Source organism: Symphalangus syndactylus, chromosome 4, assembly GCF_028878055.3.
Source record: "Symphalangus syndactylus isolate Jambi chromosome 4, NHGRI_mSymSyn1-v2.1_pri, whole genome shotgun sequence".
Taxonomy (NCBI): domain Eukaryota; kingdom Metazoa; phylum Chordata; class Mammalia; order Primates; family Hylobatidae; genus Symphalangus; species Symphalangus syndactylus.
The window spans coordinates 143,666,646-143,694,274 of NC_072426.2; the positions used below are offsets into that span (position 1 = coordinate 143,666,646).

At 39.7% G+C, this 27,629-nt stretch overlaps 1 long non-coding RNA gene across 1 annotated transcript in view; it reads left to right on the forward strand.

The window, feature by feature from the left end:
• LOC134736524 (uncharacterized) overlaps positions 1-27,629 on the forward strand; it is a 100,063-nt gene that overhangs the window by 5,649 nt on the left and 66,785 nt on the right. Inside the window, exon 3 of the long non-coding RNA XR_010120615.1 lies at positions 19,491-19,641. This is a non-coding gene — a long non-coding RNA (uncharacterized lncRNA). The remainder of the gene's footprint in view (positions 1-19,490; positions 19,642-27,629) is intronic.

Genomic DNA, 27,629 nt, shown 5'->3' on the forward strand with positions numbered 1-27,629 from the left:
CCAGTAATGGGGTGGCTGGGTCAAATGGTATTTCTAGTTCTAGATCCTTGAGGAATCGCCACACTGTCTTCCACAATGGTTGAACTAGTTTGCAGTCCCACCAACAGTGTAAAAGTGTTCCTATTTCTCCACATCCTCTCCAGCACCTGTTGTTTCCTGACTTTTTAATGATTGCCATTCTAACTGGTGTGAGATGATATCTCACTGTGGTTTTGATTTGCATTTCTCTGATGGCCAGTGATGATGAGCATTTTTTCATGTGTCTGTTGGCAGCATAAATGTCTTCTTTTGAGAAGTGTCTGTTCATATCCTTTGCCCACTTTTTGATGGGGTTGTTTGATTTTTTCTTATAAATTTTTTAAGTTCTTTGTAGATTGTGCATATTAGCTCTTTGTCAGATGGGTAGATTGAAAAAATTTTCTCCCATTCTGTACGTTGCCTATTCTCTCTGATGGTAGTTTCTTTTGCTGTGCAGAAGCTATTTAGTTTAATTAGATCCCATTTGTCTATTTTGGCTTTTGTTGCCATTGCTTTTGGTGTTTTAGTCATGAAGTCCTTGCCCATGCCTATGTCCTGAATGGTATTGCCTAGGTTTTTTTCTAGAGTTTTTATGGTTTTAGGTCTAACAAACATTTAAGTCTTTAATCCATCTTGAATTAATTTTTGTATAAGGTGTAAGAAAGGGATCCAGTTTCAGCTTTCTATGTATGGCTAGCCAGTTTTCCCAGCACCATTTACTAAATAGGGAATCCTTTCCCTATTTCTTATTTTTGTCAGGTTTGTCAAAGATCAGACGGTTGTAGATGTCTGGTATTATTTCTGAGGGCTCTGTTCTGTTCAGCTGGTTTAGTTTGAAGTCAGGTAGTGTGATGCCTCCAGCTTTGTTCTTTTGGCTTAGGATTGACTTGGCAATGCGGGCTCTTTTTTGGTTCCATATGAACTTTAAAGTAGTTTTTTCCAATTCTGTGAAGAAAGTCATTGGTAGCTTGATGGGGATGGCATTGAATCTATAAATTATCTTGGGTGGTATGGCCATTTTCACGATATTGATTCTTCTTATCCATGAGCATGGAATGTTCTTCCATTTGTTTGTGTCCTCTTTTATTTCGTTGAGCAGTGGTTTGTAGTTCTCCTTGAAAAGGTCCTTCACATCCCTTGTAAGTTGGATTCCTAGGATTTTCATTCCCTTTGAAGCAATTGTGAATGGGAGTTCACTCATGATTTGGCTCTCTGTCTATTGTTGGTGTATAGGAATGCTTCTGATTTTTGCACATTGATTTTGTATCCTGAGACTTTGCTGAAGTTGCTTATCAGCTTAAGGAGATTTTGCGCTGAGACGATGGGATTTTCTAAATATACAATCATGTCATCTGCAAACAGGGACAATTTGACTTCCTCTTTTCCTAATTGAATACCCTTTATTTCTTTCTCCTGCCTGATTTCCCTGGCCAGAACTTCCCACACTATGTTGAATAGGAGTGGTGAGAGAGGGCATCCCTGTCTTGTGCCAGTTTTCAAAGGGAATGCTTCCAATTTTTGCCCATTCAGTATGATATTGGCTGTAGGTTTGTCATAGATAGCTCTTATTATTTTAAGATATATCCCATCAATACCTAGTTTATTGAGAGTTTTCAGCATGAAGGGCTGTTGAATTTTGTCAAAGGCCTTTTCTGCATCTATTGAGATAATCATGTGGTTTTTGTCTTTGGTTCTGTTTATATGCTGGATTACATTTATTGATTTGCGTATGTTGAACCAGCCTTGCATCGCAGGGATGAAGCCCACTTGATCATGATGTATAAGCTTTTTGATGTGCTGCTGGATTCGGCTTGCCAGTATTTTATTGAGGATTTTCGCATTGATGTTATTGGTCTAAAATTCTCTTTTTTTGTTGTGTCTCTATCAGGCTTTGGTATCAGGATGATGCTGGCCTCATAAAATGAGTTAGGGAGGATTCCCTCTTTTTCTATTGATTGGAATAGTTTTAGAAGGAATGGTACCAGCTCCTCTTTGTACCTCTGGTAGAATTCAGCTGTGAATCCATCTGGTCCTTGACTTTTTTTGGTTGATAGGCTATTAATTTTTGCCTCAATTTCAGAGCCTGTTATTGGTCTATGCAGGGATTCAACTTCTTTCTGGTTCAGTCTTGGGAGGGTGTATGTGTCCATGAATTTATCCATTTCTTCTATATTTTCTAGTTTATTTGCGTAGAGGTGTTTATAGTATTCTCTGATGGTAGTTTGTATTTCTGTGGGATCGGGGGTGATATCCCCTTTTTCATTTTTTATTGCATCTATTTGATTCTTCTCTCTTTTCTTCTTTGTTAGTCTTGCTAGTGGTCTATCAATCAATTTTTTTGATCTTTTGAAAAAACTAGCTCTTAGATTCATTGATTTTTTGAAGGGTTTTTTTTTTGTCTCTATCTCCTTCAATTCTGGTCTGATATTAGTTATCTCTTGACTTCTGCTAGCTTTTGAATGTGTTTGCTCTTTCTTCTCTAGTTCTTTTCATTGTGATGTTAGGGTGTCAATTTTGGATCTTTCCTGATTTCTCCTGTGGGCATTTAGTGCTATAAATTTCCCTCTGCACACTGTTTTAAATGTGTCCCCGAGATTCTGGTTTGTTGTGTCTTTGTTCTCACTGGTTTCAAAGAACATCTTTATTTCTGCCTTCATTTCATTATTTACCCAGTAGTCATTCAGGAGCAGGTTGTTCTGTTTCCATGTAGTTGTCTGGTTTTGAGTGAGTTTCTTAATCCTGAGTTCCAGTTTGATTGCACTGTGGTCTGAGAGACTGTTTGTTATAATTTCTGTTCTTTTCCAATTGCTGAGGAGTGCTTTACTTCCAATTATGTGGTCAATTTTGGAATAAGTGTGATGTGGTGCTGAGAAGAATGTATATTCTGTTGATTTGGGGTGGAGAGTTCTGTAGAAGTCTATTAGGTCCACTTGGTGCAGAGCTGAGTTCAAGACCTGGATATCCTTGTTAACTTTCTGTCTCATTGATCTGTCTAATGTTGACAGTGGGGTGTTAAAGTCTCCCATTATTATTGTGTGGGAGTCTAAGTCTCTGTTGGTCTCTAAGGACTTGCTTTATGAATCTGGGTGCTCCTGTATTGGGTGCATATATATTTAGGATAGTTAGCTCTTCCTATTGAATTGATCCCTTTACCATTATGTAATGGCCTTCTTTGTCTCTTTTGTTTGTTGTTGGTTTAACGTCTGTTTTATCAGAGACTAGGATTGCAACCCCTGCTTTTTTTGTTTTCCATTTGCTTGGTAGATCTTCCTCCATCCCTTTATTTTGAGCCTTTGTGTGTCTCTGCACATGAGATGGGTCTCCTGACTACAGCACACTGATGAGTCTTGACTCTTTATCCAATTTGGCAGTCTGTGTCTTTTAATTGGGGGCATTTAGCCCATTTACATTTAAGGTTAATATTGTTATGTTTGAATTTTATCCTGACATTATGATGTTAGCTGGTTATTTTGCTCATTAGTTGATGCAGTTTCTTCCTAGCATTGATGGTCTTTACAATTTGGCATGTTTTTGCAGTGGCTGGTACCAGTTGTTCTTTTCCATGCTTAGTGCTTCCTTTAGTAGCTCTTATAAGGCAGGCCTGGTGGTGACAAAATCTCTCAGCATTTGCTTGTCTGTAAAGGATTTTATTTCTCCTTCACTTATGAAGCTTAGTTTGGCTGGATATGAAATTCTGGGTTGAAAATTCTTTTCTTTAAGAATGTTGAATATTGGCCCCCACTCTCTTCAGGCTTGTAGAGTTTCTGCCGAGAGATCTGCTGTTAGTCTGATGGGCCTCCCTTTGTGGGTAACCTGACCTTTCTCTCCGGCTGCCATTAGCATTTTTTCCTTCATTTCAACCTTTGCGAATCTGATAATTATGTGTCTTGGGATTGCTCTTCTTCAGGAGTATCTTTGTGGCATTCTCTGAATTTCCTGAATTTGAATGTTGGCCTGCCTTTATAGGTTGGGGAAGTTCTCCTGGATAATATCCTGAAGAGTGTTTTCCAACTTGCTTCCATTCTCCCTGTGAAATTCAGGTACACCAATCAGGTGTAGATTTGGTCTTTTCACATAGTGCCATATTTCTTGGAGGCTTTGTTCATTTCTTTTTACTCTTTTTTCTCTAAACTTCGCTTCTCGCTTCATTTCATTAATTTTATCTTCAATCACTGATACCCTTTCTTCCACTTGATCAAATCGGCTACTGAAGCTTGTGCATGCGTCACATAGTTCTCATGCCATTGTTTTCAGCTCCATCAGGAAGGTCTTCACTACACTGTTTATTCTAGTTAGCCATTCGTCTAATCTTCCTTTAAGGTTTTTAGCTTTTTTTGCGATGGGTTCAAACATCCTCCTTTAGCTCAGAGAATTTTGTTATTACTGATCTTTTGAAGCCTACTTCTGTCAACTCGTCAAAGTCATTCCCCATCCAGCTTGGTTTCATTGCTGGTGAGGAGCTGCATTCCTTTGGAGGAGGAGAGGTGCTCTGATTTTTAGAATGTTTCAGCTTTTCTGCTCTGGTTTCTCCCCATCTTTGTGGTTTTATCTACCTTTGGTCTTTGATGATGGTGACCTACAGATGGGGTTCTGGTGTGGATGTCATTTTTGTTGATGTTGATGCTATTCCTTTCTGTTTGTTAGTTTTGCTTCTAACAGTCAGGACCCTCAGCTGCAGGTCTGTTGGAGTTTGCTGGAGGTCCACTCCAGACCCTGTTTGCCTGGGTATCACCAGCGGAGGCTGCAGAACAGCAAATATTGCAGAACAGCAATTATTGCTGGCTGATCCTTCCTCTGGAAACTTCGTCTCAGACTGGCACTTGGCTGTGTGAGGTGTCAGTTGGCCCGTACTGGGAGGTGTCGCACAGTTAGGCTACTCGGGGGTCAGGGACCCACTTGAGGAGGCAGTCTGTCTGTTCTCAGATCTCAAACTCCATAATGGAAGAAACACTACTCTCATGAAAGCTGTCAGACAGGGACGTTTAAGTCTGCAGAAGTTTCTGCTGCCTTTTGTTCAGCTATGCTCTGCCCCCAGAGGTGGAGTCTACAGAGGCAGGCAGGCCTCCTTGAGCTGCGATGGGCTCCAACCAGTTTGAGCTTCCTGGCTGCTTTGTTTACCTACTGAAGCCTCAGCAATGGCAGATGCCCCTCCCCCAGCCTTGCTGCTGCCTTGCAGTTCAATCTTGGACTGCTGTGGTAGCAGTGAGCAAGGCTCCATGGGTGTGTGACCCTACAAGCCAGGCATGGGATATAATCTCCTGGTGTGCCATTTTCTAAGACCATTGGAAAACCACAGTATTAGTGTGGGAGTGTCCCGATTTTCCAGGTACCATCTGTCACGGCTTCCCTTGGCTAGGAAAGGGAATTCTCTGACCCCTTGCACTTCCTGGGTGAGGCAATGCCTCACCCTGCTTCGGCTCACACTCCATGGGCTGCACCCACTGTCCAACAAGTCCCAGTGAGATGAACCTGGTACCTCAGTTGGAAATGCGGAAATCACCCATCTTCTGCATGGCTCACTCTGGGAGCTGTAGACTGGAGCTGTTCCTATTCGGCCATCTTGGTGGGATCTTGGGTTTTTCTGTTTTAAAATAAAAGGTGGTCATAGTCTTCAGAGTGTATATTTGGAATAAAATGTATTGAATCTGGAAAAATTAATATCATTTAAGCATAGAAACAAATTTTATACATACTTGTTGAATTAATGCCTTTAGAATCTAAGAGAACCTCATTTAGTTGATACATCCTCTTTAGTTTCTGTTTATCTTGAGTTTACTGATTGATTTTGTCTGAAAGAGAATGAAATATCATTATCTGAAGTATATAAAACCAGCATCTTTAAAAAATGAAACCAAACTATCATTTCAAAATATTTTATAGTCTTCACTTAAACCATTGGTTGAGAATCAACAGGTTTTTTAAGGCAACAACTATAAATATTTTTAAAACTTTGGAGACTCAGTGGTTTGAGTTTTCATAGATAATATGATTAATCTGGATTCTGACTTAAGACAATCTTACTTTAATGGCAAACTAAGAATCTTTCTACTGAAGACCACCTGACCATCTGGAACATTTTTACTGCTGTCATGTAAATCATCTTCAAAATGAGGACTGGATTTTGTTAAAAAGGGAATCAGATGACTTCTGACTGCAAACCCTCTCTTAAGAACATTTTGTTTTCTTTTTCCTGATAAAGTCAGTTTTGTAACTCTCTTAAGGACGTTTCATAAGCAATAGCACATGGCATCCTTTTGAGCACTGCTCTAAGGATGGTTCAGTGAGACTTTTGATGACAATTAGGTTGATGCCTAGAACTCACAGTGAGAGGAAATTCTAATACATTTTGAAATTCCCAAGATATATTCTTGACTGCCTTTAGGCACCTGAAATTATTATATAAAGAGTTACTACTTCATCTAATATGAAGATATTTGGTGCATTTGTGGAACTTTTGAAGGTGCTTTTGTCTCCAGTATCATTATTCATGGATCAAGGATTTTAAATAATGCGAATTGAGTGAATCAACAGTCATGCTGCTGTGTGTGCTTTGGGCAATCCTCTGTTTGGCAGATTTTTAGATGTCATCCAAAGCAGCTCACCAGTAGCACCTTTTAATTGAACCCCATTGGCACCCACCATGACCCAAGAAAATGCCTTGGCTAATGAGATTACATCATACTGTGTTAAAGAACTTACAGGATCAAATTCCCATATAAATGCAAACTATAACATCTGTGTAAAAGTAGACAGTCAGAATTTAAATATTTTTCGTATATGCTGGCCTTTGCATTGTCTGCAATTCTCTGTACCCAGGCACAAAATCTATCAGAATTGCATACAGGAACTATTGCCTCCTCTCTTGTATAATTTTGGTTGATTTTGATGAGGTTTGTATGATTTTTCCAAACCATACAATGATTTGGCAGCTTGGGGGAGATCTCTCATGATATTCTTTCCCTCTCCACCAGAAGTCTTGGCACGTGGTTGCCATTCAGTAAGTAGTGACCAAATAGAATGAAGAGCTTTTCCAAGGAAACAAGTTTCACCAATTCAATACATTGGAAAGCAAGAATTGTATCTTTTGCTTCAAATTTTTAAAAAGTTTTAGATAGTTTTCAACAGCTACCCAAACTTTGGCTATCTCACAATACTATTATTTCATTGAGCAGTCATTAGATAGTCTTTAAGCATTTACTATATTGCAAGCCCCTTGCCAGCTTCCCTAAGTGCAAAGATGAGTGGCATGTGATCTCTGAACGCAAAGCTCTCTGACCAATAGGGAAAAGATGCATGAAAACCATTACAGAGTGAGCTATGTGTGCTATCGTGCAATAGCACACACAGTGCTATAGGTTTGCAGAGGAGAGTGTATTAAATGGTGCTTGGCCTTGTGGATAGGGATGAACCAGATGGTGAGGGATAACTTAAGACAGATTCTTTGGTGAAGGATGTTGAAGAACGTTCCAGGTGGACAAGGGAATGATCCTCCAGGCAGATAAAGTGGCTTTTATAGAGGTACAGGGGATTGAAAGACCTATTTGGAATTGAAGCATTTGGATGGATTGTGAGAAGGTGCTGCTGGAAAGAACAGCTTCATCGTGATAGATTTTATATGTCGTAGTACATTTGGAATTATTTTTATGGGCAGTGAACAAGGCTTCATATTAATTTTGCAGGTCCATTATGTGCAAATTTCCTTGAAGGCTTAAGTGAAGATATGTATGTATGTATGTACTGAGATGGAGTCTCGCTCTGTCGTCTAGGCTGGATTGCAGTGGTGCGATCTTGGCTCACTGCAACCTTCACCTCCCAGCTTCAAGCAATTCTTCCGCTTCAGCCTCCTGAGTAGCTGGGATTATAGGCACACATCACCATGCCCAGCTAATTTGTATTTTTAGTAGAGACAGCGTTTCACCATGTTGGTCAGACTGGTCTTGAACTCCTGACCTCGTGGTCTGCTTACCTCAGCCTCCCAAAGTACTAGGATTACAGGCATGAGCAACCAGGCCCGGCCAATATTTTTATTTTTAACAATGTATTTCAGAATGAGATAATCTGGGAGTATGTATTTAAATTTATGTATTTTCAGACTACACAAATAATGGATAGATTACTAATTTCACAATATTTCTGGTCTTTCAGAGTGTACATGAAAAAGACTGTTTTTAAATCTAAGAATTGCATGCTTTTCTGAAAAATATAAGTTATGTGAGCCATGAACTTTTATATTATAACTACTGCAGATGTTGTGAGCATATATGCTAGATGTTAGTGGGGTAATTGAAAAGTAATTTAGGTAAAAATAAACATTTCATTCATTTACAAACTTCACGAGATCACTGATTTTATCTTGTTTAGATCAAATATATGTTCTTTTCAATATGGTGAAAGTACAACAGGGATCGTAATCAAACTCCTTTTTGTACTTTTAAAGGCTGTAAATCAGAAAAGGTTAAAGGAATTCATAGTTTTTCTCCTTTGTTTGCCAAGGTTGCTGTTGATATTTACTCCAAAGTGGCCAATAGAACTAATGTCATAAAAAGTTTCAGAGTTTACTGTCTTTTTGCCTTTGGACTCAATCAGAGTGTTGTACTTTCTGTTTATTTGCTTTGCTCTTATTTTTAATAACTTTATTGGGACATAATCCTCATAACATTCAATTCACCAACTTAAATTGTATAATTTGATGTTTTAAAATATATTCATAGAGTTGTACAATCATCACTAGAATAAATTTTAGAATATTTTGTCACCCTAAAAAGGAACCTCATATCCATTACCAGTCACTCCTCACTCACCTCTATTCTTACCCACTTCCTCATCCCTAGGCAACAACTAACCTATTTTCTGTATCTATAGATTTGATTCTGGGTGTTTCATGTAAGGACAATCATACAACGTATAGTCTTCTGGCTCCTCTCACTTAGCATAATGTTTTCAAGGTTCATTTATGTTGTGGCGCATATCAACACTTCATTCCTCTTTGTGGCTGAATAATATCCTATTATAAGGCTATACTACTTTTTGTTTATTCGTTTGTCAGTTAATAGAGTGGCAAAGTGGATTGTTTTCACATTTTGGGTATTACAAATTGTGCTACTATGAACATTTGTGTATGAATTTTTGTGTGGATATATGTTTTGTTTATCTTGACTATATACTTAGGAATGGAACTTTTGGGTCATATGGTAACTCCCTGTTTAGTATTTTGAGAAACTGCCAAACTGTTTTCCAAAGTGGTTGGATTTGATTTATTTTAACATTATCTTACATCTACTTTGAATAAGAATTGGAGTCAACTTGATACAGATACTTGAGTTTGGCATTGTGTGTCCTCTCTGAGCCTTCAAGACAATCACATTTCTTCAGCTTACTCTGTGTGTTCTGCATAAGACAGATGATTAGAATAATTGGAGGGCTTGTCTTGTCTTATGTGCTGGAATTTGGCTCTCTGTGACTTTCATTACAAGGTGGTGCTTTAGTTACTTGAGGTCTTGCCAGACCTTATTTCCTTAGTGTGTTCAGCTGCCTTCACGTAGTGGGAGTTAGCTCTATCCAAGCAAGGATTTAAGGCTGATAAAATGAAGTTTGTTCATATAAGGCCACATATGCATTGATTCGTCCCTGTAAACTTACAAATTAAGAATGATTCATTGACAAGTGTGGGAATCCTGGGATAGTCTATGGCTTGATTTGTCTTTGTACTATGGTGCCATATGAATAGATGTATAAAAATTGGGGGTTATTGATAAGTGTGTCAAATACCTGGGATTAGCGCTAAAGCTAAGAGACCCATGTGCTCTAGATCACCACACCCTGAGCAGTGGAGAGCATGCAGGAGAACTTTCTCTGGACTGAATAAAATCTGTGCAGCGATGAGGGAGGCGGACGGAACAGTGATGTGTGTTGTGCACTGAGCTGTAACAGAGACTAGCTGCCTTGAGCAATCTGGAGAGCTCTGAAACATTGGAAATAATTTTTCTTGATACACCACAAAGACCTCTGCAGGCTTTGATATCTAAAGACCTCTGCAGGTCCAGTGTGGAAAACTTCTCCCTCTCATGCAATCCTCTGAACAACATGAGGCATTAGAGACCTGGTGATAGTTGTCCTGCACAGCTAATAAAAGCCACGTAAGTCTACTACTATCATCAGGAACTGCTGATGGGAACAACCAGCCTCTAGGGAGAACATTCTCTAAAACTGCCTCTAGTATCAATTTGGAAAGAACTAATTTTCTATGGTGTCTCCCAGCCTCTGAAAACTGAGGATGAGTAGCTTGAAAAAAAGGGGCCAACTACTTCTCCTAATTGCCAACCTCACATTTGACTGTTACTTTATTTCTTGTCATTTTTTGTGTACTAGGAGTAAAGAGTTTATAATTTCTTTCCAAAAAATATGCATGGATTCTGGTCCTCCCAGAGAGACCTGGTGTTATTAACCATCTCTCAGACGTCTGGTGATAAGTGCAGTTCAGAAGGAAAATACTATATAAAAATATAGTTTCTATCTCAAACCTCTAAAACTTATTTAAATCATTTTAGAAATTATAAAATAACAATTCAAAAAACAAGGAATAGAGAGAAATTTCTCACACAAGTATTTTTGTTCTACATTGATTGATATGTTTGTTATATGTCAGCTTCTTGTAACATTTTGTCTAGCTGTGTTGCTGCCAAAAATGGTCTTTCTTTATAATGAGGAAAAATAGCTTTCTATTATAGAGCATTACTGCCTCATATTATAATTAGCAGAGAGATCATGGGATTTGGAGTTTTTCAGACCTGAGTTGGAATTCCATTCCAGCACAGATTAATTTTGGAGCTTGAACAAGATGCTTATCTTCTTTAAACCACACTTTCCTCAGTTTATAAACATGGATAATACCTATCTTGGGAAAATTTCATCTGATGGAGCATGTTATTCTGGTGGCCAAGAGTTTTACTTGTTTTTCATCTAGAATCATCAGCTAGGAAGCCTAATTTTTAAAATCAGTATTTGTTTAGAGCAGCGGTCCTCAATTTGGAATGACTTCACTTCTGAAGGTACAATTGGCAAAACCTGGAGACATTTTTGGTTGTCAAGTCTTAGGGTGGGGGTGCTGCTGTGCTTTGAAAACTAGTGGGGTAGAGGCCAGGGATGCTGCTAAATATTCTGTGATCACAGGTTCGCTCCATCCCTACCCTTAACAAAGACTTATCTGGCCCTAAATTTCAATAGTGCTGAATTTGAGAAACCTGGTTTAGAGGAAGGAAAAAAAATGATGCTCCCACTATGAGAAATCCTTCATAAAGGAAAAAATATTGATGTGGCAAATATCACTGTTAAGAGATTATGGTGAGGAACAAGAGAATTGCAACATGTAAATATTGGGTTTTAAGTATTTAAACCATCTGAGGGGGGTGGAGCCAAGATGGCCGAATAGGAATAGCTCCAGTCTAGAGCTCGCAGCATGAGCGACAGAGAAGATGGGTGATTTCTACATTTCCATTTCAGGTACCGGGTTCGTCTCACTAGGGAGTGCCAAACAGTGGGTGCAGAACAGTTGGTGCAGCGCACCGTGCGCAAGCCGAAGCAGGGCGAGGCACTGCCTCACTTGGGAAGTGCAAGGGGTCAGGGAGTTCCCTTTCCTAGTCAAAGAAAGGGGTAACAGACGGCACCTGGAAAATCAGGTCAGTCCCACCCTAATACTGCACTTTTCCAATGGGCTTGGAAAACGGCACACCAGGAGATTGTATCCCGCACCTGGCTTGGAGGGTCCTATGCCCACGGAGTCTCGCTGATTGCTAGCACAGCAGTCTGAGATCATACTGCAAGGCGGCAGCGAGGCTGGGGGAGGGGCGCCCGCCATTGCCCAGGCTTGCTTAGGTAAACAAAGCAGCCAGGAAGCTCAAACTGGGTGGAGCTCACCACAGCTCAAGGAGGCCTGCCTGCCTTTGTAGGCTCCACCTCTGGGGGCAGGGCACAGACAAACAAAAAGTCAGCAGGAACCTCTGCAGTCTTAAATGTCCCTGTCTGACAGCTTTGAAGAGAGTAGTGGTTCTCCCAGAACGCAGCTGGAGATCTGAGAACAGGCAGACTGCCTCCTAAAGTGGGTCCCGGACCCCCGAGCAGCCTAACTGGGAGGCACCCCCCAGTAGGGACAGACTGACACCTCACTTGGCCAGGTACTCCTCTGAGACAAAACTTCCAGAGGAACTATCAGACAGCTGAATTTGTGGTCTCATGAAAATCCACTGTTCTGCAGCCACCGCTGCTGACACTCAGCCAAACAGGGTCTAGAGTGGACCTCTAGCAAACTCCAACAGACCTGCAGCTGAGGGTCCTGTCTGGTAGAAGGAAAACTAACAAACAGAAAGGACATCCACACCAATAACCCATCTGTACATCACCATCATCAAAGACCAAAAGTAGATAAAACCACAAAGATGGGGATAAAACAAAGCAGAAAAACTGGAAACTCTAAAAAGCGAGCACCTCTCCTCCTCCAAAGGAAGGCAGTTCCTCACCAGCAATGGAACAAAGCTGGACGGAGAATGACTTTGACGAGTTGAGAGAAGAAGGCCTTAGACGATCAAACTACTCCGAGCTACGGGAGGAAATTCAAACCAGTGGCAAAGAAGTTAAAAACTTTGAAAAAAAATTGGATGAATGGATAACTAGAATAACCAATGGAGAGAAGGGCGTAAAGGAGCTGATGGAGCTGAAAGCCAAGTTTGGAGAACTACGCGAAGATTGCAGAAGCCTCAGCAGCTGATGCGATCAACTGGAAGAAAGGGTACCAGTGATGGAAGATGAAATGAATGAAATGAAGTGAGAAGGGAAGTTTAGAGAAAAAAGAATAAAAAGAAACGAACAAAGCCTCCAAGAAATATGGGACTATGTGAAAAGACCAAACCTACGTCTGATCGGTGTACCTGAAAGTGATGGGGATAATGGAACCAAGTTGGAAAAATCTCTGCAAGACATTTTCCAGGAGAACTTCCCCCATCTAGCAAGGCAGGCCAACATTCAGATTCAGGAAATACAGAGAATGCCACAAAGATACTCCTCGAGAAGAGCAGCTCCAAGACACATAATTGTCAGATTCACCAAAGTTGAAATGAAGGAAAAAATGTTAAGAGCGGCCAGAGAGAAAGCTCGGGTTAGCCACAAAGGGAAGCCCATCAGACTAACAGCTGATCTCTCAGCAGAAACTCTAAAAGCCAGAAGAGAGTGGGGGCCGATATTCAACATTCTTAAAGAAAAGAATTTTCAACCCAGAATTTCATATCCAGCCAAGCTAAGCTTCATAAGTGAAGGAGAAATAAAATACTTTACAGACAAGCAAATGCTGAGTGATTTTGTCACCACCAGGCCTGTCCTAAAAGAGCTCCTGAAGGAAGCACTAAACATGGAAAGGAACAACCGGTACCAGCCACTGCAAAAACATGCCAAACTGTAAAGACCATCGAGGCTAGGAAGAAACTGCATCAACTAATGAGCAAAATAACCAACTAACATCATAATGACAGGATCAAATTCACACATAACAATGTTAACTTTAAACGTAAATGGGCTAAATGCTCCAGTTAAAAGACACAGACTGGCAAACTGGATAAGGAGTCAAGACCCATCAGTGTGCTGTATTCAGGAAGCCCATCTAACATGCAGAGACACACATAGACTCAAAATAAAGGGATGGAGGAAGATCTATCAAGCAACTGGAAAACAAAAAAAGGCAGGGGTTGCAATCCTAGTCTCTGATAAAATAGACTTTAAACCAACAAAGGTCAAAAGAGACAAAGAAGGCCATTACATAATGGTAAAGGGATCAATTCAACAAGAAGAGCTAACTATCCTAAATATATATACACCCAACACAGGAGCACCCAGATTCATAAAGCAAGTCCTGAGTGACCTACAAAGGGACTTAAACTCCCACACAATAATAATGGGAGACTTTAACACCCCACTGTCAACATTAGACAGATCAACGAGACAGAAAGTTAACAAGGATATCCAGGAATTAAACTCAGCTCTGCACAAAGTGGACCTAATAGACATCTACAGAACTCTCCACCCCAAATCAACAGAATAAACATTTTTTTTTCAGCAGCACACCACACCTATTCCAAAATTGATCACATAGTTGGAAGTAAAGTTCTCCTCAGAAAATGTAAAAGAACAGAAATTATAACAAACTGTCTCTCAGACCACAGTGCAATCAAACTAGAACTCAGGATTAAGAAACTCACTCAAAGCCACTCAACTACATGGAAACTGAACAACCTGCTCCTGAATGACTACTGGGTAAATAATGAAATGAAGGCAGAAATAAAGATGTTCTTTGAAACCAACTAGAACAAAGACACAACATAACAGAATCTCTGGGACACATTCAAAGCAGTGTGTAGAGGGAAATTTATAGCACTAAATGCCCACAAGAGAAAGTAGGAAAGATCTAAAATTGACACCCTAACATCACAATTAAAAGAGCTAGAAAAGCAAGAGCAAACACATTTAAAAGCTAGCAGAAGGCTAGAAATAACTAAAATCAGAGCAGAACTGAAGGAAATAGAGACACAAAAAACCCTTCAAAAAATTAATGAATCCAGGAGCTGGTTTTGTGAAAAGATCAACAAAATTGATAGACCACTAGCAAGACTAATAAAGAAGAAAAGAGAGAAGAATCAAATAGATGCAATAAAAAATGAAAAAGGGGATATCACCACCGATCCCACAGAAATACAATCTACCATGAGACAATACTACAAACACCTCTATGCAAATAAACTAGAAAATCTAGAAGAAATGGATAAATTCCTCGACAAATACTCCCTCCCAAGACTAAACCAGGAAGAAGTTGAATCTCTGAATAGACCAATAATGGGCTCTGAAGTTGCGGCAATAATCAATAGCTTGCCAATCAAAAAGAGTCCAGGACCTGATGGATTCACAGCTGAATTCTACCAGAGGTACAAGGAGGAACTGGTACCATTCCTTCTGAAACTATTCCAATCGATAGAAAAAGAGGGAATCCTCCCTAACACATTTTATGAGGCCAGCATTGTCCTGATACCAAAGCCTGGCAGAGACATAACCAAAAAAGAGAATTTCAGACCAATATCCTTGATGAACATTGGTGCAAAAATCCTCAATAAAATACTGGCAAACCGAATCCAGCAGCACATCAAAAAGCTTATACACCACGATCAAGTGGGCTTTATCCCTGGGATGCAAGGCTGGTTCAACATATGCAAATCAATAAATGTAATCCAGCATATAAACAGAACCAAAGACAAAAACCACATGATTATCTCAACAGATGCAGAAAACGCCTTTCACAAAGTTCAACAACCTTCATGCTAAAAACTCTCAATAAATTAGCTATTGATGGGATATATCTCAAAATAATAAGAGCTATCTATGACAGACCCACAGCTAATATCATACTGAATGGGCAAAAACTGGAAGCAGTCCCTTTGAAAACTGGCACAAGACAGGGATGCCCTCTCTCACCACTCCTATTCAACATAGTGCTGGAAGTTCTGGCCAGGGCAATCAGGCAGGAGAAGGAAATAAAGTGTATTCAATTAGGAAAAGAGGAAGTCAAATTGTCCCTGTTTGAAGATGACATGATTGTATATTTAGAAAACCCCATTGTCTCATTCCCAAATCTCCTTAAGCTGATTAGCAACTTCAGCAAAGTCTCAGGATACAAAATCAATGTACAAAAATCACAAGCATTCTTGCACACCAATCACAGACAAACAGAGAGCCAAATCATGAGTGAACTCCCATTCACAATTGCTTCAAAGAGAATAAAATACCTAGGAATCCAACTTACAAGGGATGTGAAGGACCTCTTCAAGGGGAACTACAAACCACTGCTCAATGAAATAAAAGGGGATACAAACAAATGGAAGAACATTCCATGCTCATGGGTTGGAAGAATCAATATCATGAAAATGGCCATACTGCCCAAGGTAATTTATAGATTCAATGCCATCCCCATCAAGCTACCAATGACTTTCTTCACAGAATTGGAAAAAACTACTTTAAAGTTCATATGGAACCAAAAAAGAGCCTGCATTGCCAAATCAATCCTAAGCCAGAAGAACAAAGCTGGAGGCATCATGCTACCTGACTTCAAACTATACTACAAGGCTACAGTAGCCAAAACAGCATGTTACTGGTACCACAACAGAGACATAGATCAACGGAACAGGACAGAGCCCTCAGAAATAATGCCACATATCTACAACTATCTGATCTTTGACAAACCTGACAAAAAGAAGAAATGGGGAAAGGATTCCCTATTTAATAAATGGTGCTGGGAAAACTGGCTAGCTATATGTAGAAAGCTGAAACTGGATCCCTTCCTTACATCTTATACAAAAATTAATTCAAGATGGATTAAAGACTTACATGTTAGACCTAAAACCATAAAAACCCTAGAAGAAAACCTAGGCAATACCATTCAGGACATAGGCGTGGACAAGGACTTCATGTCTAAAATACCAAAAGCAATGGCAACAAAAGCCAAAATTGACAAATGGGATCTAATTAAACGAAAGAGCTTCTGCACAGCAAAAGAAACTACCATCAGAGTGAACAGGCAACCTACAGAATGGCAGAAAATTTTTGTAACCTACTCATCTGACAAAGGGCTAATATCCAGAATCTACAATGAACTCAAACAAATTTACAAGAAAAAAACAAACAACCCCATCAAAAAATGGGCGAAGGACATGAACAGACACTTCTCAAAAGAAGACATTTATGCAGCCAAAAAACACATGAAAAAATACTTATCATCACTGACTATCAGAGAAATGCAAATCAAAACCACAATGAGATATCATCTCACACCAGTTAGAATGGCCATCATTAAAAAGTCAGGAAACAACAGGTGCTGGAGAGGATGTGGAGAAATAGAAACACTTTTACACTGTTGGTGGGACTGTAAACTAGTTCAACCATTGTGGAAGTCAGTGTGGTGATTCCTCAGGGATCTAGAACTAGAAATACCATTTGACCCAGCCATCCCATTACTGGGTATATACCCAAAGGACTATAAATCATGCTGCTATAAAGACACATGCACACGTATGTTTATTGTGGCACTATTCACAATAGCAAAGACTTGGAACCAACCCAAATGTCCAACAACGATAGACTGGATTAAGAAAATGTGGCACATATACACCATGGAATACTATGCAGCCATAAAAAATGGTGAGTTCATGTCCTTTGTAGGGACATGGATGAAACTGGAAACCAGCATTCTCAGTAAACTATCGCAAGGACAAAAAACCAAACACCACATGTTCTCACTCATAGGTGGGAATTGAACGATGAGATGTCATGGACACAGGAAGGGGAACATCACACTCCGGGGACTGTTGTGGGGTGGGGGGAGGGTGGAGGGACAGCATTAGGAGATATACCTAATGCTAAATGAGAAGTTCATGGGTGCAGCAAATCAACATGGCACATGGATACATATGTAACAAACCTGCACATTGTGCACATGTACCCTGAAACCTAAAGTATATGTAAAAAAAATGAACATTTAGTACTTGATAAAAAAATAAACCATCTGAGGAAGATAAGAATTGCTAATATTTAAGAGTATAAAAACTTCTGGAAAGTACTGAAAATGTACTTATGTGAAGTGAAGCTTGACACTATATATGTCGTTATGAGTGGAGAAACGCAAAGCAAAACAGCAGTTTAGAAGCCATGCAAGACTGCGTTTCAGTCCCATCTCCAATGCTTGTTATCTGTGTGACCTTGGAGGAGTGACTAAACCTGTCTGAGCCTTGATCCCTTCACTCTAAAGTATAAGTAATAATACTTGCCTTCAAAGATTGTGAATTTTCTATTTCTTTTTTTTCTTTTTAGACAGAGTCTCACTCTGTCGCAGAGGCTGGAGCGCAGTGGCACGATCTCGGCTCACTGTAGCCTCTGCCTCCTGGGTTCAAGTGATTCTCCCACCTCAGTCTCCCGAGTAGCAGGGATTACAGGCACATGCCACCATACCCAGCTAATTTTTTTAGTAGAGATGGAGTTTTGCCATGTTAGCCAGGTCGGTCTCAAACTCCTGATTTCAGGTGATCCACCTGCCTCGACCTCTCAAAGTGCTGGGATTATAGGCGTGAGCCACCACACCCAGCCTGAATTTTCTATTTCTATTAGGATTAATGAGATGACAAAGTGTCTAAAACATTGTATGGGATCAATCAATTTCAGTTTTTGTTCCCATGATGAAGTTTGGGAATTAGAGCTGTTGATAAGAAAGTTATTTTTAATAATAACTTTTATAAATTATGGAAGAAAATGGCAGAGGATAGCAGAACCAGCTATTAAGATTCTATATGAATTTTTAGATTTAAATAATTTTACTGGCTTATTTGTGCACATGGCACACACAAAAAGAACAAATTACATTCCGTAAAGAGCAAGTCTACCTCCTACTCTTTCCATTTGTCTCCTGATTCTTTTTCTGGTGGCAATTTCTGTTTCCAGCTTCTTATATATTCTTACATGAGAGGAATCCTTGATATTCTGGCCCCAAATTAAGGGAAGTGTACAGTCTTTAGGAGGCCCTGTGGACCAAGGGCAAGGAAACTCGTGGTCAGAGAAAGACCAAATGTATAGGTCTGGATTTCAGGGAGTAAAACTGACGGTCTTGAACAGGAACCGGGATAAAGACAAAATATAATGGAGGAAAGAGCATTTCTAGAAGACAGGCGTTTGGTAATCAGCTTAGCTGTTGGAAGAGGGAGGGGAAAAACTTTAGAGACAAAAATTACATCCAGAAGCCAAAGAATTATCTGTGGTTCAAAAAAGAATATAATATCAGCAACAGCTAGGGTGAAGATGGAGCATAATAGAACAAAAAGAAAAGGTTACTCTCAGGGCCTGGGTTTGCATTAAAATGAAATAATATAATACGTGAGGCACGGTGGCTCATGCCTGTAATCCCAGCACTTTGGGAGGCTGAGGCGGGTGGATCACCTGAGGTCAGGAGTTCAAGACCAGCCTGACCAACATGAAACCCCCTCTCTACTAAAAATACAAAAAATAAGCCAGCTATGGTGGCACGCGCCTGTAATTCCAGCTACTTGGGAAGCTGAAGCAGGAGAATTGGTGAGCCCACGAAGCAGAGGTTGCAGTGAGCCGAGATTGCACCATTGCACTCCAGCCTGGGCAACAAGAATGAAACTCCATCTCAAAGAAAAAAACAAGAAATAATAATATGCATGAGTATGAAGGGAAAAATTAATGACTTTGTACATCTGCCAAGCCAGCTGAGGAGTATGAAAATGTATTTGGGATTTACCCTAAGAGTATATAATGAATATCCTGCAATGTCTGTGTATGATACTGATATTGAACTATGGTTAGACAGCAGTTGCCAGAGCAGGGAAGGTGATAGACACAGAGAAAATTTAAAAAGTCTTTCTCCTCTATGCCCATAGCTGATAGCAGAGAAGAGTAATCTTGAGACTCGCCAAGGATGGAAATGATATGGCCCCTACCCTGCCAGCCTTAGCTTCACAAACTAGAGGACCCTTGATAGCATAGGAGAACCTGTGTGGATTCACGAGAATGACTTACTATTGAGATTCTGTAAGTGAAAGCATGAGATGGACTTGATTTTTTTTTTTAGATGTGGGATCTTGTTACGTTGCCCAGGCTGGAGAGCAGTGGCTATTCACAGGTGTGATCAGCACACTATGACCTGGAACTCCTGGTCTCAAGTGACCCTCCTGCCTCAGCCTCTCAAGCAGCTGGGACTATAGGCTCCTGACACGATATCCAGCTGAACCTGATTTTATATTCTAGTGGCTGACAACCTATTTAACTCCTCTGAACTACAGATTCCACCCACCTAATTTTTGCCAGTTCGTATGCAAAAGAACAACTTACCACTTTTTATTTTCAAGCCACTTCCCTCCAGCCATGTATATTAAACCCATTTCAAAATAAACTTTGCCAAGAAAGCTTACCTACTTTCTAGACTCTAGATCAAAGATGTTTCCCCTCAGCTTCCAGGCTTGGAATCTGTTATTTTCACTCTTTTTGTTGCTTCAATTCTTTCCTTCCTCCAAATATAATTTGTTAATCCTTTCTTCACAATACTTTTCTCATTCATTGCTACAATGTAGCTCCTACAACTTATGCAAAATCCTATAACCTTCATGCTTGAACTCTGTTAATAGCCCCTTTGCTGGCATTCTGCCTACATCCACATCTTTCTCCTCCAGTCCACTGTCTACCTCAGTCTGTTACACACAGTTTGTGTCTATAGTGACATGATTCCTTTTTCATGAAATATGTCTACCTGCTTTGTTCAGCTAGTGATATCATATTCAATCTTTTGGCAACCCCTTCCTCTGAGTGACCTCCCTTATCTCCCCAGGCAGATTTGATGCCTGCCTCAATATCCAATATCTTACCAATGTCCTACCACTATATACCCTGCTGATATAGCAGTAAGGTTCATACACATATTTTGTATATGTGTATACTAATACTATAGTTTATACCCATAAAACTCAGGTGATATTTCTTATGTGGTATGATAAGATATGGTATGGTAAGGTAAGGTAAGGTATAAAATAAATGTACTGTTATTTATCTGTTATCTATTTTTTTCACTAAGCTATGAGCACCTGGAAGGTAAGGACCATGTATTTTTAACTTGGTACTCAAAACCATGGTATGGTACATTGTACATATACACAATAAAAAATTATGTGATCTGGTTTAAGGTGACAGACTAGATGCAGCTGGGATGTGCCTTTTCCATGCACAGAAACCAAAATATTAAGTGATACAGTTTGGCTCTGTCCTCATCTAAATCTCATCTTGAATTCCCATGTGTTGGGGGAGGGACCTAGTGAGAGGTAATTGAATCATGAGGGGCAGGTCTTTACCACTGTTCTCACGGTAGTGAATAAGTCACATGAGATCTTATGGTTTTAAAAAGAGGAGTTCCCCTGTACAAGCTCTCTCTTCGCCTGTTGTCATCCATGTAAGACGTGACTTACTACTCCTTGCCTTCTGCCATGATTCTGAGGCCTCCCTAGCCATGTGGAACTGTAAGTCCATTAAACCTCCATTTCTTCCCAGTCTCAGGTATGTCTTTATCAGCAGCATGAAAACAGACTAAAACATCGAATAAACCATATTTGGAAAAGATCTTTTGAGAGAAAATACTAAAACTCAATACAGAGGCAATAGAAGACACTGTGATTGAAGAGGGAAGAAGTGGGGTTGCCTGCTAGGCAAGGACTGGCCCTCTGGATACAAGGAACGGGTGAATGAAGGAACCCCGGGGCACTGTGTTCCTGCCTTCTGAGATCCTAGATACAAGAGAGTTCCAAGACCCGTAAAGGTCTTTCTGGCTGGGGGAGCTCCCTGGAAACTGCAGAGATGCTGCTTGAACTTTCATGGGTACAAAATGCTTCAGTGTGCTGGGCAGCTGCAACAAAATGTGACTCTGGGCACCCACCCCTGCTCTGTGTCTGACCCCAAGCAGCTGCTACTGCTGCTCTCTGCTATACTGGGGAGTGAATGGGGCCCGGGCATGCTCATGTGCCCTAAAGACGAGCCCTACTTCCATTGCCATGAGACTGAAATGCATCCAAGTCACATGCCCCATGTCTGCTGTTCCCTCCTAAGACTGCCTGCCTGGCTGTTCTCATACAGGATGGCCCACAGTGTAGCTGCCATTGCTACCCACCCCCGAACTCAGTGTTTTGTTGGTGGTCTGGGAGCAGTCCACCCCTCCCTATTTCAGCCAGTGCTTGAGCCAGAGGGGCCAGAGGACAAGTCAGCTGGCCTAGTCCCAGTTCCCCAGGAGTTGAGCACACCAACCAGGGGCTTGAGGATGAAATATGTGGTCTGATTTCAAGTCAGGGAGAAGCTCCCACTGTCAGAACATAGAGTGTGGCACAGGTTCATGTGGTATGGGAGCTGGTACCTCTGCCTCTGCATGATTGGACCAGGAAGGGTGTGGCTAGATAGTCATGGTTTTTGCCTCAGGATGTCTCGTGGTCTGGAATACCTGGAGTGGCTTGGTGATTTGGGTGTGAAAATGTGGAAATAGCCTACCCATCTGGCTAGCTGCTAGGGCTGGATCCTGGAAAAAGACCCCCCAGGTCAGGAATGTGGGAGCTGGGCAGGCGTCATGGCCACCTGCTGGGCTGAAAACCCTGACCAGCCCCTCTTCCTCTGAGTGGACTCTGTGGCACAGGAGAGGCACCTTTGCCCCTGCCTCTACCTGGAGGGTTGTCCCAGTGGCCTGAGAGCTGGTTCTAGCCATTGCCAAGGTTGGTGCTTGCGTCCACCTTGGAGAACTTGGTCATGGGCTTGCCCAACCCAGTCCTACCCAGGTTTGCCCCTTACAGTAGCCTTGGCTGCAGAGCATGGGGCAGGACACCTGGGAGCTCTATGTCCTGCCCATCACCTGGGACCCCACAGAACTTCCCCGATTAACAAAGGCCATGCATAAGTTCCACTGCCATCACAATCGCCTTTTCCCTGCAAGTTCCACCTCTAGGCCGTGTGATGAACTGCATGTCCCATCACAGCTTTCCTTGATATCATTGTACAGCTCTCAGCTGGCTCTTACCCACAATCACCACCTGCTGGCCTGTAGAGTGAACTGCACAACCCAATATAATTTCTGCTGACAGAAGTACACAGCACTGGGGAAGAAGATGAGTCTCCTGAGACCTCCACCTCTCCATGTCTGTAGGAGATAGTGAACCTCACCACACACACAGCCTACCGCTACCATAACCTAAAAACAACAAGCATTTGAAAAAACGACTATAGGGTCTCTATAACTAAGGAATTTATATGGAGCCTTGGCCCCCTAAAAGCACAAAGAAACAAAGTCAAAAGACTTTACCCAGCACATGCAATAGTCACATCCTCAAGGGGAAAAATACCACTCAAATGAAAGTAAATTCAAAAATAATGAGTGACAGCTTATCCAAATGAGAAGGAATCAGTATAAGAACTCCAACACCATGTAGAAACAGAATGTTGTGACATCTTCAAAGGACCACACTAACTCTCTAGCAATAGATTCAAACCAAAATGAAAATTCTGAAATGACAGGTCAAAAATGCAAAATAAGAATTGTAAAGAAGCTCATTGAAATCCAAGAGAAAGTTGAAAACCAACGCAAAGAAATCAGAAAAACAATTCAGGATATAAAAAATGAGACAGACATATTTTTAAAAAATCTTGTAGAATGAAAATTTCACTGAAGGACTTCCAAAATACAGTTGAAAGGGCTAACAATAGACTAGACCAAGCAGAAGAAAAAATTTCAGAGCTTACAGACCAGACTTTCAAACCCAGTCTCAGAAAAATAAAGGAAACATAATTTAGAAAAAATGAACAAAGCCTTTAAGAAACATGTAACTATGTAAAATATGTAAATCTACAACTTATAGGCATTCCTGAGGGAGAAAAAGAAAAAGTAAGAAATTTGGAAGACATTATTTGAGGCAATAATTGAAGAAAATTTCCCTGATCTTACTAGAGATGTAGATATCCACATGCAAGAAATTCAGAAAACAACTAGAAGATGCCATACAAGGCAAACATCCCCAAGGCATATAGTTACCAGACTTTCCAAGGTCAATATTAAAGAAAAAATAATTTAAAAGGAGCTAGGGGGAAGCATCAAATTACCTATAAAGGAAATCACATCAGACTAATAACAGACTTCTCGGTGAAACTTTACTAGCCAGAAGAGATTGGGGGCCTATTTTTAGCCTTCTTAAAGAATAAAAATGCCACCCAGGAATTTGATATCCTGCCAAACCAAGCTTCATAAAAAAAGATGTAGAGTCTTTCTCAGACAAGCAAACACAAATGAAATTCATCATCATGAGACCAGACCTACAAGAAATACTCAAAGGAGTTCTAAACATAGAAACAAAATAATGATACTGACCATAATAAAAGCACATATAAATAGAAAGCATATAGATTCTATAAAGCAATTATGCAAGTGAGACTACAAAACAACTAGACAACAATACCATGAGAGGAACAAACCCTGAAATATCAATATTAACCTTGAATGTAAATGGCCTAAGTGCTCCACTTGAAAGATGCAGACCAGCAAATTGGATGAAAAAGCAGACCCAACCATCAAGCCCACAAGAGACTCAACTAATAGGTAGAGATACAGACTCAAAATTAAAGAATGAAAAATAAGTAGGAGTAGTTATTTTCATATCAGATAAAACAGACTTTAAATCAGCAACAGCAAAAAAAAAAAGGTCATAATATAATGATAAAAAGTTCAATTTGACAGGAAGATTTAATAATCCTAAATATATATGCACCCAATATCAGAGCACCCAGATTCATAAAACAAATACTGATAAATTAAGAAAAGAGATTGACAGCAATACAATACTAATGCAGAACTTCAACACCCCCACTGATAGTACTAGACACATAATTGGGGCAGAAAATCAACAAAGAAACTTTGGACTTAAACTGGACTCAAGGCCAAGCGGACCTAACAGACATTTACAGAATATTCCACTCAATAAATGTAGAATATACATTTTTATCATCTGCACATGTAACATTTTCCAAAATACTCCATATCCTTGGTAATAAAGCAAGTCTCAATAAATTAAAAAATTGAATAATGTCAAGTATCTTCTTGTACAACAGTGAAATAAAATGAGAAATCAATAACAAGAGGAACTCTTGAAATTACATGAGTACATGGAAACTAAACAACTTGCTCCTGATTGGCTTTTGGGCAAACAGTAAAATTACAGCAGAGACCAAAAAATGTTCTTAAGTGAATGAAGATAGAGACACAACATGACAAAACCTATGAGATACAGCACAAGCAGGGCTAAGAGGAAAGCTTACAGCATTAGATGTCTACATAAAACATACAGAGAATTCTCAAATAAACAACTTACTGTCACACCTTAAGGGACTAGAAAAACAAAAATAAACCAAACCAAAAGTAAGCAGAAGAAAAGAAATAACAAAGATCTGGGCAGAAGTAAATGAGATTGAGACAAAAAATACAAAGGATTAAAGAAATAAAAAGTTTGTTCTTTGAAAGGACAAAGAAAATGGAAAGACTGTTGGCTAGATTAACAGAAAAAAGAGAGAAGATTCAAATAAGCACAGTCAGAAATGATAAAGGTGACATATAATTTATACACAGAAGTACAAAAGATTATCAGAGACTACTTCAAGCATATCTATACAAACAAACTAGAAAAACCAGAAGAAATGGATAAATTCTTGGAAACACAATCTTCCAAGATTAAACCTGGAAGAAATGGAAATTTTGAGCAGACCAATAGAGAGTAATTAAACTGAATTAGTAATAAAAAAATCTTCCAACAACAACAACAAAAGCCCAGGATCCCAGATGGTTTCACAGCCAAATTCTACCAGATGTACAAAGAAAAGCTGGTACCTATGTTACTGAAACTATTCTAAAAAGTCAAGAAGGAGGGATTTCTCCCTAATGCATTGTATGAAACCAATATCACCCTGATAACAAAATCAGGCAAGCACACAACAAAAGAAGAAATCTACAGGCCTATATTCCTGATGATCATAGATGAAAAAATCCTCAATGAAATACTAGCAAACAAAATCCAATGGCACATAAAAAAGATAATATATCACAATGAAGTGCATTTTATTCTAGGGATGCAAGGATGGTTCAACATACACAAATTAATAAACGTGATTCACCACATAAACAGAATTAAAAACAGAAACCATATGATCATCTCAACAGATGTAGAAAAAGCATTAAATAAAATTCAATATCCCTTCATAATTAAAACCCCCTATCAAACTAGGCACCAAAGGAACATACCTCAAAATAATAAGAGCTATCTATGACAAACCCACAGACAGTATCATGCTGAATGAGGAAAAGTTGAAGGTGTTCCCCCTAAGGACTGGAGCAAGACAATGATGCTCACTCTTACCATTCCTATTTGACACAGTACTGGAAGTCCTAACCAGAGCAATCAGGCAGGAGAAAGAAATAGTGAGCATCCAGATTGGAAAAGAGGAAGTCAAATCATCTCTGTTTGCTAATGATGTAACTGTTTTACCAAGAAAACCCTAAACACTCTTCCAAAATACTCCTAGACCTGATAAATGACTTCAGCAAAGTTTCAGGATACAAAATCGATGCATAAACATCAGTTACATTTCTATACACCAATAACATTGATGCTGAGAACCAAATTAAAAACTCAATCCCATTTATAGTAGCCAGAAAAATGCATAGAAATACATTTAACCAAGGAGTTGAAAGATCTCTACAAGGAGAACTATAAAACACTGATGAAAAAAAAATTGTCAGTGACAGAAATTAAGGGAAAAAAAACCGATGTTCATGGATGGAAAAATCAATATTATTAAAAATGATCATACTACCCCAACCAGTCTAGAGCTTCAATGCAGTTCCTATAAAATTACCAAGTTCATTTTTCACAGAATTAGAAAAAACAATCTTAAAGTTTATATACAGCAAAGAAAAAAAAGAGAGCCCACATAGCCAAAGCAATCCTAAGCAAAAAGAACAAGCCTGGAGGTATCACATTACTTCAAATTACAGCACAAGACTATGGTAACTAAAACAACATGGCACCAGTATTAAAACATTAATAAACATATAGATCAATGGAACAGAATACAGAACAAAGAAGTAAAGCCACATACCTAAAACAAACTGATCTTAGACCAAGGTGACAAAAATCAACAATGGGGGAAAGGATATCGTATTCAATAAATAATGTTAGGAAGACTGGCTAGCTATATGCAGAAAAATGGTACTTTCTTATAGTATACAAAAATTAACTCAAGATGCATTAAAAATCTAAACATAAGGCCTGAAACTATAAAAATCCTAGAAGATAACCTAGGAAAAACTCTTCTGGACATTGGCTTAAGAAAAGAATTTATGACTAAGACCTCAAAAGCAAATGCTACTGAAACAAAAATAGACAAATGGGACTTAATTAAAAGCTTCTGCACAACAAAAGAAATAATCAACAGAGTAAACATATAGCCTACAGAAGGGGAGAAAATATTTGCAAATTATGCATCTGACAAATGACTAATATTCAAAATCTTCAAGGAACTCAAACTCAACAAGAAAAATTCAAATAACCCCATTAAAAAATAGACAAAGAGGCTGGATGTGGCAGCTCTCATGCTTGTAATCCCAGCACTTTGCGAGGCCAAGTAGCCAAAGTGGGCAGACTGCTCAAGCCCAGGAGTTCGAGACCAGCCTGAGTAGCATGGTGAAACCCTGTCTTTACTAAAAATAAAAAAATTAGCCAGGTGTGTGATGGGCACCTGTGGTCCCAGATACTTTGGAGGCTGAGGTGGAAAGATCGCTTGAGCCTGGGAGGTGCAGGTTGCAGTGAGCTGAGATTGTGCCACTACACTCCAGCCTGAGTGACAGAGATGAGACCTGTCTCAAAAAAAAAAAAAAAAAAAAAAGGTGGGCAAAGGACATAAATAGACATTAGACATTTCACAAAAGAAGATATACAAGTGAGCAACAAACATGAGAA